Raw genomic sequence first — 11,037 nt, 5'->3', positions numbered from 1 at the left:
CTAACTCAGACGATGAAAATGAGGTATTCGCTTCTTTCTCAACCACTGAACTAAAACATGCTTTGTCTGATATTATGGATAAGTATAACTCTTTATTGACTAAGCATAAAAAGTTGAAAAATGATTTCTCTGCTGCCTCTAAGACTCCTTCTGAACATGAGAAAATTATTTCTGAGTTGAAAAATGATAATCATGCTCTAATGAATTCTAACTCTGTGCTTAAGAACCAGATTGCTAAGTTAGAAGAAATAGTTGCTTGTGATGCCTCTGATAGTAAGAACGAATCTAAATATGAAAAATCCTTTCAAAGATTCCTGGCTAAAAGCGTAGACAGAAGCTTAATGGCTTCAATGATCTATGGCGTAAGCAGAAATGGAATGCATGGCATTGGCTATTCTAGACCTAATAGAAATGAGCCTCCTATGCCTAAGGCTAAATCATTATATGAATGCTTTGTACCCTCTGGTACTATATTGCCTGAACCATTACCTGTTAAAGTTATTAACCCCCCTCTCAAAAAGGGAACCTTCTCCATGTCTAAATATCATGCTAAAATTCCTTTACACTATCATGTTGAGAAACCCAAGGTGATCAGAACCTCTGAGGTAACTAACAAGAGAGGACCCAGAAAGTGGGTACCTAAGGATAAGATTATCTATGTTGCAGATATCCTTGATAGCTCCACTGAAACACCAGTCATGGTATCTGGACAGTGGATGCTCGCGTCACATGACGGGAGAAAGGCGTATGTTCCAAGAGCTAAAACTTAAGCCTGGAGGCGAAGTTGGCTTTGGTGGCAACGAGAAGGGTAAAATTGTTGGTACTGGTACTATTTGTGTTGATAGTAGTCCATGCATTGATAATGTTTTATTGGTAGACGCCTTAACTCATAACTTATTGTCTATAAGTTAATTAGCTGACAAGGGTTATGATGTTATTTTTAATCAAAAGTCCTGCCGGGCTGTAAGTCAGATCGATGGCTCGGTTCTGTTTAACAGCAAGAGGAAGAACAACATTTATAAGATCAGATTATCTGAGTTGGAATCTCAGAATGTGAAGTGCCTTCTTTCTGTTAATGAATAGCAATGGGTATGGCATAGACGGTTAGGGCATGCCAGTATGAGAAAGATTTCTCAGCTGAGTAAGCTCAACCTTGTCAGGGGCTTACCCACTCTGAAGTTCTCTTCAGATGCTCTTTGTGAAGCATGTCAGAAAGGCAAATTCACAAAAGTCCATTTCAAGGCTAAGAATGTTGTCTCTACCTCAAGGCCGTTGGAACTTCTGCATATCGACCTGTTTGGACTAGTGAAAACTGAGTCTATAGGTGGCAAGAGATATGAGATGGTCATTGTTGACGACTATAGCCGCTGGACATGGGTAAAATTTCTAACCCGCAAGGATGAGTCTCATTCTGTGTTCTCTACCTTCATAGCCCAAGTGCAAAACGAGAAGGCTTGTAGGATTGTGCGTGTCAGAAGTGACCATGGTGGAGAGTTTGAGAATGACAAGTTTGAGAGTCTGTTTGATTCCTATGGAATTGCACATGATTTCTCTTGTCCCAGAACTCCTCAACAAAATGGGGTTGTTGAGAGGAAGAACAGAACTCTTCAGGAGATGGCTAGAACCATGCTCCAAGAAACTGGCATGGCTAAGCACTTTTGGGCAGAGGCAGTAAACACAACATGTTACATTTAGAACAGAATCTCTGTGAGACTAATTCTGAATAAGACTCCTTATGAATTGTGGAAGAAAATAAAACCCAACATTTCTTATTTTTATCCTTTTGGTTGTGTTTGTTATATTCTTAACACTAAGGATAGATTACATAAGTTTGATGCTAAGTCTTCTAAATGTCTATTACTTGGTTACTCTGATCGATCTAAAGGTTTCAGATTTTATAATACTGATGCTAAAACTATTGAAGAATCTATTCATGTTAGATTTGATGATAAGCTTGACTCTGATAAGTCAAAGCTAGTTGAGAAGTTTGCAGATTTAAGCATAAATGTTCCTGACAAAGGCAAATCTCCAGAGGAAGCTGAGCCAGAGGAAGATGAACCGGATGAAGTTGGTCCCTCTGATTCACAATCTCAGAAGAAGAGCAGAATCTTTGCAGCTCATCCTAAGGAATTGATTCTGGGAAACAAAGATGAACCAGTCAGAACCAGATCAGCCTTCAGACCCTCTGAAGAGACCTTGCTCAGTCTGAAAGGATTGGTGTCCTTAATTGAACCCAAGTCAATTGATGAAGCTCTTCAAGACAAGGACTGGATTCTGGCTATGGAAGAAGAACTGAATCAATTTTCCAAGAATGATGTTTGGAGCTTAGTGAAGAAACCTCAAAGCGTTCATGTGATCGGAACCAAATGGGTCTTCAGAAACAAGCTAAATGAGAAAGGAGATGTAGTCAGAAACAAGGCAAGGCTAGTTGCTCAAGGCTACAGTCAGCAGGAAGGAATAGACTACACTGAAACATTTGCTCCAGTAGCAAGACTAGAAGCAATCAGACTGCTGATCTCTTTCTCAGTGAATCACAACATAATTCTTCATCAGATGGATGTTAAAAGTGTCTTCCTAAATGACTATATCTCAGAGGAAGTCTATGTCCATCAACCTCCAGGTTTTGAAGATGAGAAGAACCCTGACCATGTTTTCAAATTGAAGAAATCTCTCTATGGTCTGAAGCAAGCTCCCAGAGCATGGTATGAGAGACTCAGCTCATTCCTTCTGGAAAATGAGTTTGTATGGGGTAAAGTAGATACAACTCTCTTTTGCAAAACTTACAAAGATGATATCTTAATTGTGCAAATTTATGTTGATGATATTATATTTGGATCTGCTAATCAATCTCTATGCAAAGAATTTTCTGAGATGATGCAGGCTGAATTTGAAATGAGTATGATGGGAGAACTCAAGCACTTTCTGGGTATACAAGTTGATAAAAAACCAGAAGGAACATACATCCATCAGAGCAAGTACACTAAAGAACTTCTGAAGAAGTTCAACATGACAGAATCTACAATTGCCAAGACTCCAATGCATCCTACATGCATCATGGAAAAGGAAGATGCAAGTGGTAAAGTTTGTCAGAAGCTCTATCGTGGTATGATAGGATCACTTCTATACTTAACTGCATCTAGGCCAGATATTCTGTTTAGTGTTCATCTATGTGCTCGTTTCCAATCAGATCCGAGGGAAACCCACTTAACTGTTGTTAAGAGGATCCTGAGATATCTGAAAGGCACCACTAACCTTGGCTTGATGTATAAGAAAACATTAGAGTATAAGCTTTCAGGTTACTGTGATGCTGACTATGCTGGAGATAGAACAGAGAGAAAAAGCACTTCTGGAAATTGTCAATTTCTGGGAAGCAACTTAGTCTCATGGGCAAGCAAGAGGCAATCAACCATTGCACTATCAACTACAGAGGCAGAATATATCTCAGCAGCAATTTGCAGCACTCAGATGCTCTGGATGAAACGTCAGCTGGAGGATTATCAAATCCTTGAGAGCAACATCCCAATCTATTGTGATAACACTGCTGCAATCTCACTAAGTAAGAATCTTATCTTACATTCAAGGGCAAAACACATTGAGGTAAAATATCATTTTATTAGAGATTATGTTCTGAAGGGCATACTTCTTATGAAGTTTGTTGATACTGACCATCAATGGGCAGATATCTTTACAAAGCCCTTAGCAGAGGATAGATTTAATTTCATTCTGAAAAATCTGAATATGGACTTTTGTCCAGCATGAAGATGGATCAGAACCTCTGAATATGATGCTTATTTATCAGAAGATGTCTAGTTCAGAAGGTAACTCCATTAGAGTTTAAGTACCTATTGGTGCTCACTCTGAAGCTGAGATAGTAAACGTGTGTCAGTAGCTATGATACATCGTTCCTTGTGCCCGTGCTGACAGTCTGTCATAATGAGTGTTGATGTGCTTCTCTCCATCGTGTGCTATGTGTATTAACTGTTGCTATGATGTCTTTAATTTTTAACCGTTGATTTTACTTTGCTTTTCAATCAACAACGGTTATTTTCAAAAACCCACTATACACACACGTTCTCCATCACTTACTGATTTACTCTCTCTCTCTCTCTCTTCGGTTGCAAACCCTTATTCCCCACGATCTCTCTCTCTCTCTCTCTCTATTCATCCTCTTTCTTTCTACCCAAACCTTCAACCGATTCAAAGATGGTGAAATCCAACAGAGGTGAAACTGCCGATGGAACCAGATTTCCTGTCATGGTAGTAGGTCAAATTACTGGTCAATCGGGCTCTGCAACTCAAAGAAATCAACTAGAAGCTCAAGCTACCGGGCAGATGATTCCTCTCGCACAAAGGGGTTGTGCCGTTACGTGTGTCTACTCTCCTGATGAACTCCAGGTTCTTGCTGAATGGAGATTCGACCTTGACAACATTGCTGCAAATGGGTATGATCTTCGTTCTGAAGTTCAAGCTCAAGGCTGGGAAGAATACTTCAACAGGCTTCGTGGTCCAGTCTACGTCAAGTTGGTAAAGGAATTCTGGAAACATGCCGACTGTGATGACAATCAAGTGGTTTCCTACATTGCTGGCAGAAGAATCATCATCACGGAGAAATCGATTGTTGATCTTCTGGGTGAGCACACTGGCACAGGCTACAGATTCCAACTGACGAAATCAAAGGTGAAACCCAAGACCAAAGAAGAAACCAACAAGGCTCTCTACACAAACTATAAGCCTGGCAAGAGTGACTACAAAGTAGTGGAACTTCATCATAATCTGAGGATTTAACACAAGATTCTGCTTCATTGCATCAATCAGAGACCAAAGGGAAGCTCTCCAGACTACATCAACTTTTGTCAGAAAGTGATGCTGTTCTTTATTCAGGATCGCAAGAAGATCTGCCTTCCTTTCTTCCTGTTCTCTTACCTCAAAGAATGCATCAAGAAGTCAAGAACAACTGCTTCTTTAAAGTCTGCTATCAGATACATTCCTTTTGGAAGATTGCTCTCAGACCTCTTCATTGAGAGCAAGTTAATAGAAGATCTGACTAAGGCAGGCTGCACAGAGGATCTGACGACTGTTGTTGGTGATGTCTTCACCTCCACATCCATGAAGAAGATGGGATTGATCAAGACAAAGGTTGCACCTGCTCATGAAGACACCTCTGATGAAATCAGACAGAGAAGAGTCCCTCTGATCAATTACCCTCTGTGGTCCCAAGCTGACGATCCAGTTGCTATTTTGCACTATCTAGATGACTTGAGGCAACTAGGTTATGAAATAGATGTGGACGAGTTCTTCAGAACCTTACCACCAGCTCCAGAGTTTGATACTCCTCCCAAGAAGAAGAAGAAGAGAAAAATCATATTAGAGGAATCCTCTGAAGAGTCTGATCCTTCTGATGGTGTTGATCAGAAGAAGAAGAAGCAGAATGACAAGCTCAAGAGGAAGCATGAGGAACCCACCAAGCCAGATGCTCCATCTGATGGTGATGATGATGATTCTCCTCCACCAAAGAAGAAAAAGAAGCAAGTGAGGATTGTGGAGAAGCCAACCCGTGTGGAACCAGCTGCTGAAGTAACCAAAACTGAGGCTCCTGCCAGGGTTACTCGGTCTGCAGTGCGATCATCAAGTAAGTTTGCTATTGCTTTTAATGATGATGATTTAAATGCATTTGATGCACTCCCAATCTCTGCACTCCTTAACCGAACTGCTACCCCACTCTCTCCTGTTCAAGAGTCACAACCAGCTGAACAAACCACCTCTCCACCCACTTCACCTAGATCTTCATTTTTTCAACCTTCTCATGAAGAAGCACCTCTTTGGAATATGCTTCAGACTCCAAGACCCTCTGAACCTACCTCACCCATAACCATTCAATACAACCCACAAACCTCTGAATCCATTATCTTAGAACAATCTCAACCTGAACCCAGAACCCCTGATCACTCTGTCCTCAGAGCATCAGATCATCTGGTTCGCAAAACAACCGATACAGAAAACACAACTCCTTGTCCCTCTGTATCTTTTCCTACCAATGTTGCTGACTCCTCACCCTCCAATAACTCTGAATCCATTCGCAAATTTGATCAAATTGCGAAAGAAAAAGAGTCTGCCATTCCTGAATACTACCATACTGTACCTAGCCCAAGGAGATATCCTGGACCTAGACCAAAACGTCTAGTTGACCCAGATCATCCTATTCAAGTAGTCCCTCTGAATGCAGCATCCCCTTCATTTCAACCCATCCAACCAGAACTTGTTCAACCAGACCCTGATCAACCAGAAAACTCAGTCTCTAACCATTCCTCGGTTAGATCTCCAAACCCTGAGGTTGAAACCTCTCAGCCTAACCTTGAGATCAACACTTCAAATGTCCAAACTCTAGATGTTGGTTCTCCTCAAGGTGTATCTGAAACCAATAGCAGTAACCACCCCACTTCTCCTGAAACCAATCTTTCCATTGTTCCCTATACATATCTCAAGCCAAACTCCCTTCTTGAGTGCATCAGTGTGTTTAATTATGAAGCATCATTAAGGATTCACAATGTGCAAGGTCACACTGACCTTAATGAGGACCCTGACTCTGTTGCTGAAGAATGAGATCGTCTGTGTAATTGGATGATTGATCAAGTTCCTATTATGATGAGTCGTCTCACGGCTGAAAGGGATCAGAGGATTGAAGCTGCTAGGCAGCGTTTCAACAGAAGGTTGGCTATGCATGAACAACAGCTAAGGGTTGAGTTACTTGCAGCTATTGAGGAAGCAAGAAAGAAGAAAGAATAAGCAGAAGAAGCTGCACGCCTAGAAGCTGAACAAATTGAAAATGCAAAGTTAGAAGCTGAAAGGCTACAGGCTGAAGCTGAAGCTCTCAGGTGTCAAGTTCTTGCACCAGTGCCTTTCACAAGTGCTGCCTCACAATCCACTCAAGCTCCTCACTCTGCTCAGGATGTTCCATCTACTTCTACACAGCCAAGTTCTTCCAGACTTGACATTTTGGAACAACGTCTCAACACTCATGAGACTCTCCTGGTCAACATGAATCAAGCACTTCAAGAGCTCCTGCGTCGCTCTACAAAGCCCTAGTTTTTTTTTTAGGATCTCTATTGTTTTCTTCTTTACTTTGATATCTTTTAGTTCTTATTTTCATAACTTTAAGATCTTTGCTTCTATGTGTTATATCTATTTATTTCCTTAAGTGATTGTTTATTTCATGTTTCTTACTGCATTTATCATAACATATGTTTGAAAACTTCTTCTTTATATATATAAAATCATAACCATTACATCATACATTTACATAAATCTAGAATGGAGGATCCTTCCTCATTCTTCTACATTCCTGGCGCTGCTTCACTCTTTCCCTCTCCAGACGATCCAGTGTGTATTCTATGTTGCAAAGCCTGTTGCTCAGCTCATCTTTCTCCAGACTTTCCTCCATCGTCTCGAGTCTCTTCTCCACTGCTTCTTTCTCTTCCAGCAGATTCAGCTCCAGCTGGCACAGCTCCTGAATCTCCTCCACGAAGCAGAGGAACTCCTTCAGATCTTTCTCCAACTCTGGACTAAGATCCTCTTCCAGCAGTGTTGTGATCAGCTCATGTATGGTTCTTGAACCATCAGGATGCCTAACATTCAAGAACAAATCTTCTTCAAAGGCCTTCTTTCTAAGCTCTTCTAATGCAACTATGTATGATGCCATTTTCTTATTTTTGGAATTGATCTTGTTGTGAAGCTTACTCAGTTCCTAATCGCTTTATATAAGCATCCACTTCTCTCCGAAAGTTATTGCTACTGCAGTTTCTCGAGGATAAGTCCTTGGTAACTGAAGCTTCTATTTACTCTCGTGGTCGGTGGTAAACGTTCTACCCATGCATTAATTCCTTTCTTTAAATCGCTAATCTCTTTTTCATCATTCATTAATTCTCAATCTTTTTGAACTTAGTCCTTCCTTAAGGGGGAGTACCTTGTACTTCAAGCTAAGTTTTTCACACCCAAGCTTTTTTCTTATGACAAAAAGGGGGAGTATAACCCAGTTTTTGATGTATATGCTGATTAGTGTGATTTTGTTATCTTTGGAGAATTTAAGAGTTCCACTGTTATGACCATAGATATGTCACTGGGCAAATACAAGGAATACATTTCACTTCTTCTGAAGTGATTTTAGTTGACTCTTATACCCTACTCGTGACTCTGAATACTTATGCGCTCTGATTATTTCATTTCATCTATGTCATAAGTTTTCTCTCTGAACTCTTATTGTATTTAGCTCAGAATCTAGATATTACTAACGTTTTCATTAAGTCTTAGATTTAGGGGGAGCTAAGCTCAGAATCAAGCTGTGACTTGGATTCAGAATGAGCAAAATAGACCATTCACATCAGGATAAGTCTTATTCTATTTCTCTAAACTCTGAGTGAATTCGGTTTATTATTTAAGAATTGTTCATCAAAATACTTGGTTTTGTCATCATCAAAAAGGGGGAGATTGTAAGATCAAGTTTTGATCGAGTAATACAACTCTATGTTTTGATGATTACAAGTTAACTTTTTAGTATGAACAATTATGGTACTCTAACGTGTTTTTTGAGTGTGCTCTTAACAGGCTCTGACCTTAACACAATCTCACACAAATCAGAAGCACTGTGCTTAAAGAGTGACCCAAGCAACGCTTTTGCAATCTCTATGTTCAATCTGAACAGTAGAAAAGCTTCAGAAGATCTGAAGTCAATCAAGCTCTGATATGGACTCAACTCACTTGAAGTTCTGAAGATCCAGACGTTCTGACAACCCAGACACTCTGAAGGTTCAGATGTTCTGATGGTGTAGAAGACTCTGAAGATCCAGAAGCTTAAAAGTGGAGACTCTGAAGTCCAGAAGCAAAATGGCTCTGAAGACCGAGTACTTCCCCTCTGAGTTCAGAATCAGAAGATACAACGGTCAGAGGATCTATGCTTCCCTCTGACTCTGATCAACAAGCTTCACAAGTTCCAACACGAAGCATTCCTCTGATCAGAAGTCTACAAGGTTAAAGGTCAAGTCACTATCCAAAGTACAAAAGCAAATGTACTATCCTGACGACCTAACCTAACGTTCTCAGCCACAACAGAAGCTGGAAATTCCAGATCTGCCCTCCAACGGTAGCATTCCCATGCAGTGTTCAAACCCTAATCCTTGGAGTATAAATAGAGGCTGGAGATTGAAAGATGCGGTAGGAAGAATCTCACACACGCAAGCTGTATTCAAATCTTCTAAGCATTATTTCTTCATTGAATTCATTGTGTTCACTACAAGCTTTTAAGAAGCAATTCCTTTGTAAACAATATTTCTTAAACAGTTGTTTAGGTTACCTTTAGGAGATCAAGGTTGATCGGATCCTAGAGAAGACTAAGAGAGTGAATCTTAGTGTGAGCTAAGTCAGTGTATTGTTAGTCACTTGTAGGTTTCAAGTGCAGTTGTAACAATTACCTGATTAGTGGATTGCCTTCATTCTAAGAAGGAAGAAATCACTTTAACGGGTGGACTGGACTAGCTTGAGTGATTCATCAAGTGAACCAGGATAAAATCCTTGTGTGCTTTTCTAATCTCTTATCTTAAGCACTTACTTGTGTCTCGAAAGATTTGCTAAAATCTTAAGGTGGAAGTTTTATTCTGAAAACGTTATTCAAACGCCCCCTTTCTACCGTTTTTCATACCTTCAGGCTGAAGTAACATATTGCAGCAACAACAATTCAAAACGCAATCTTGATAGATCTTGTTACGTATTGCACAATAGGGCTGTCCAACAAAAACTAAACCGGCCCAAACCGACCGGCCCGAAGGCCTTTTTGCTCCAGTGGGTCGGTTCGGGTTGTCCACGGGTTAAACGGGTGAGCCTTTTCGGTTTTTTATGGCTTATTTCGGTCGGTTTCCGTTTGGGCTGCTAACCGACCGAATCGACCGAAGTAGTTTAAAAAAAAAAACTACAGCCCATCCCGTTTGAGTGAGAAAGAAAGAGAAAGTTATGGAAAAAAAAAAACAAGCCCATTTAAAACAAATAAACCTCACCACTCACCAGCATTACTCTCTCCATCACTCTTCTCTTCCCATCTTTAGCCAACCCTAGCCGCCACTCTCCATCACTCTGCCCTTCCCACCATGAGCGAACCTTAGCCGCCGCCACACTACCCCACTCCACCACCACCGTCGCCGCCATGTCTCTTCTCTTCCTCTCTCATAGATAACCTCTTAGCCATTTTGTTCTCTTCTCTTCTCTCCACTGTTAAGGTAGCCACCACTGATATTCTCTTCTTCTCGTCACAATACAACCCACGAGACTAGATCTGGAGTTCTGCGACCCCTCCATCTACAGTGGCGCTCAGATCTCTCTCATCAAGGTGTCCATTTTTCCTCTACAGAAAGGTGAAGCTCACAGCAAGGTCGAAGGTTCTTGATCTGCTAGTGTGAACCCTTACGTGCGATTTTCCCGTTGAGGTTCCTCTCCGATTTGTTGTGTTTTTGGGTTTATTTTGCTTCTATTGTATTGAAATGTGAAATATTAATGAAAAAATCATGTTTACTTCTCTGTGCCCTCTGTTCTATAATTGTTGTTTTTCTTTTTCTTCTCAACCCGATTGACCGAACGAATACATCCGAAACCCGACAAGACCGAACCCGAAAAAACCGATCATACTCGCCGGACGGTGGCGGTTCCCTGTGTTTGGTGGTTTAAACCGACCAAAACCGACAATATCGGCCCGAACCCGCCCGAGCCCGTCCGGTGGACACCCCTATTGCACAAGAAAAGATAGAAACCAATCTTTTAACAAAGATTGTTTCAACAAATAACAACCCACAAATAAAACCCTTCTGGTACAGTTACTTGAACCTCAAGTAACTACAAAAATATATCTTCATAAAATCTTCAAGGGCCCACAACTAAAACTCAAGCTGAGGACTGATGCCCTAGCTTCACAGAATCAGATGCCACGACATCTGCTTCGACAATCGGTTGTTTTGACAAAATGCAAGACAACATATAACAATAATCTCCCCCTTTGTCAAT

This window comes from Lotus japonicus, chromosome 1 (assembly GCF_012489685.1).
Source record: "Lotus japonicus ecotype B-129 chromosome 1, LjGifu_v1.2".
In the NCBI taxonomy this organism is placed as follows: Eukaryota; Viridiplantae; Streptophyta; class Magnoliopsida; order Fabales; family Fabaceae; genus Lotus; species Lotus japonicus.
The sequence above is the reverse complement of the archived record's forward strand: the minus strand, read 5'-3'. Positions refer to the sequence as shown.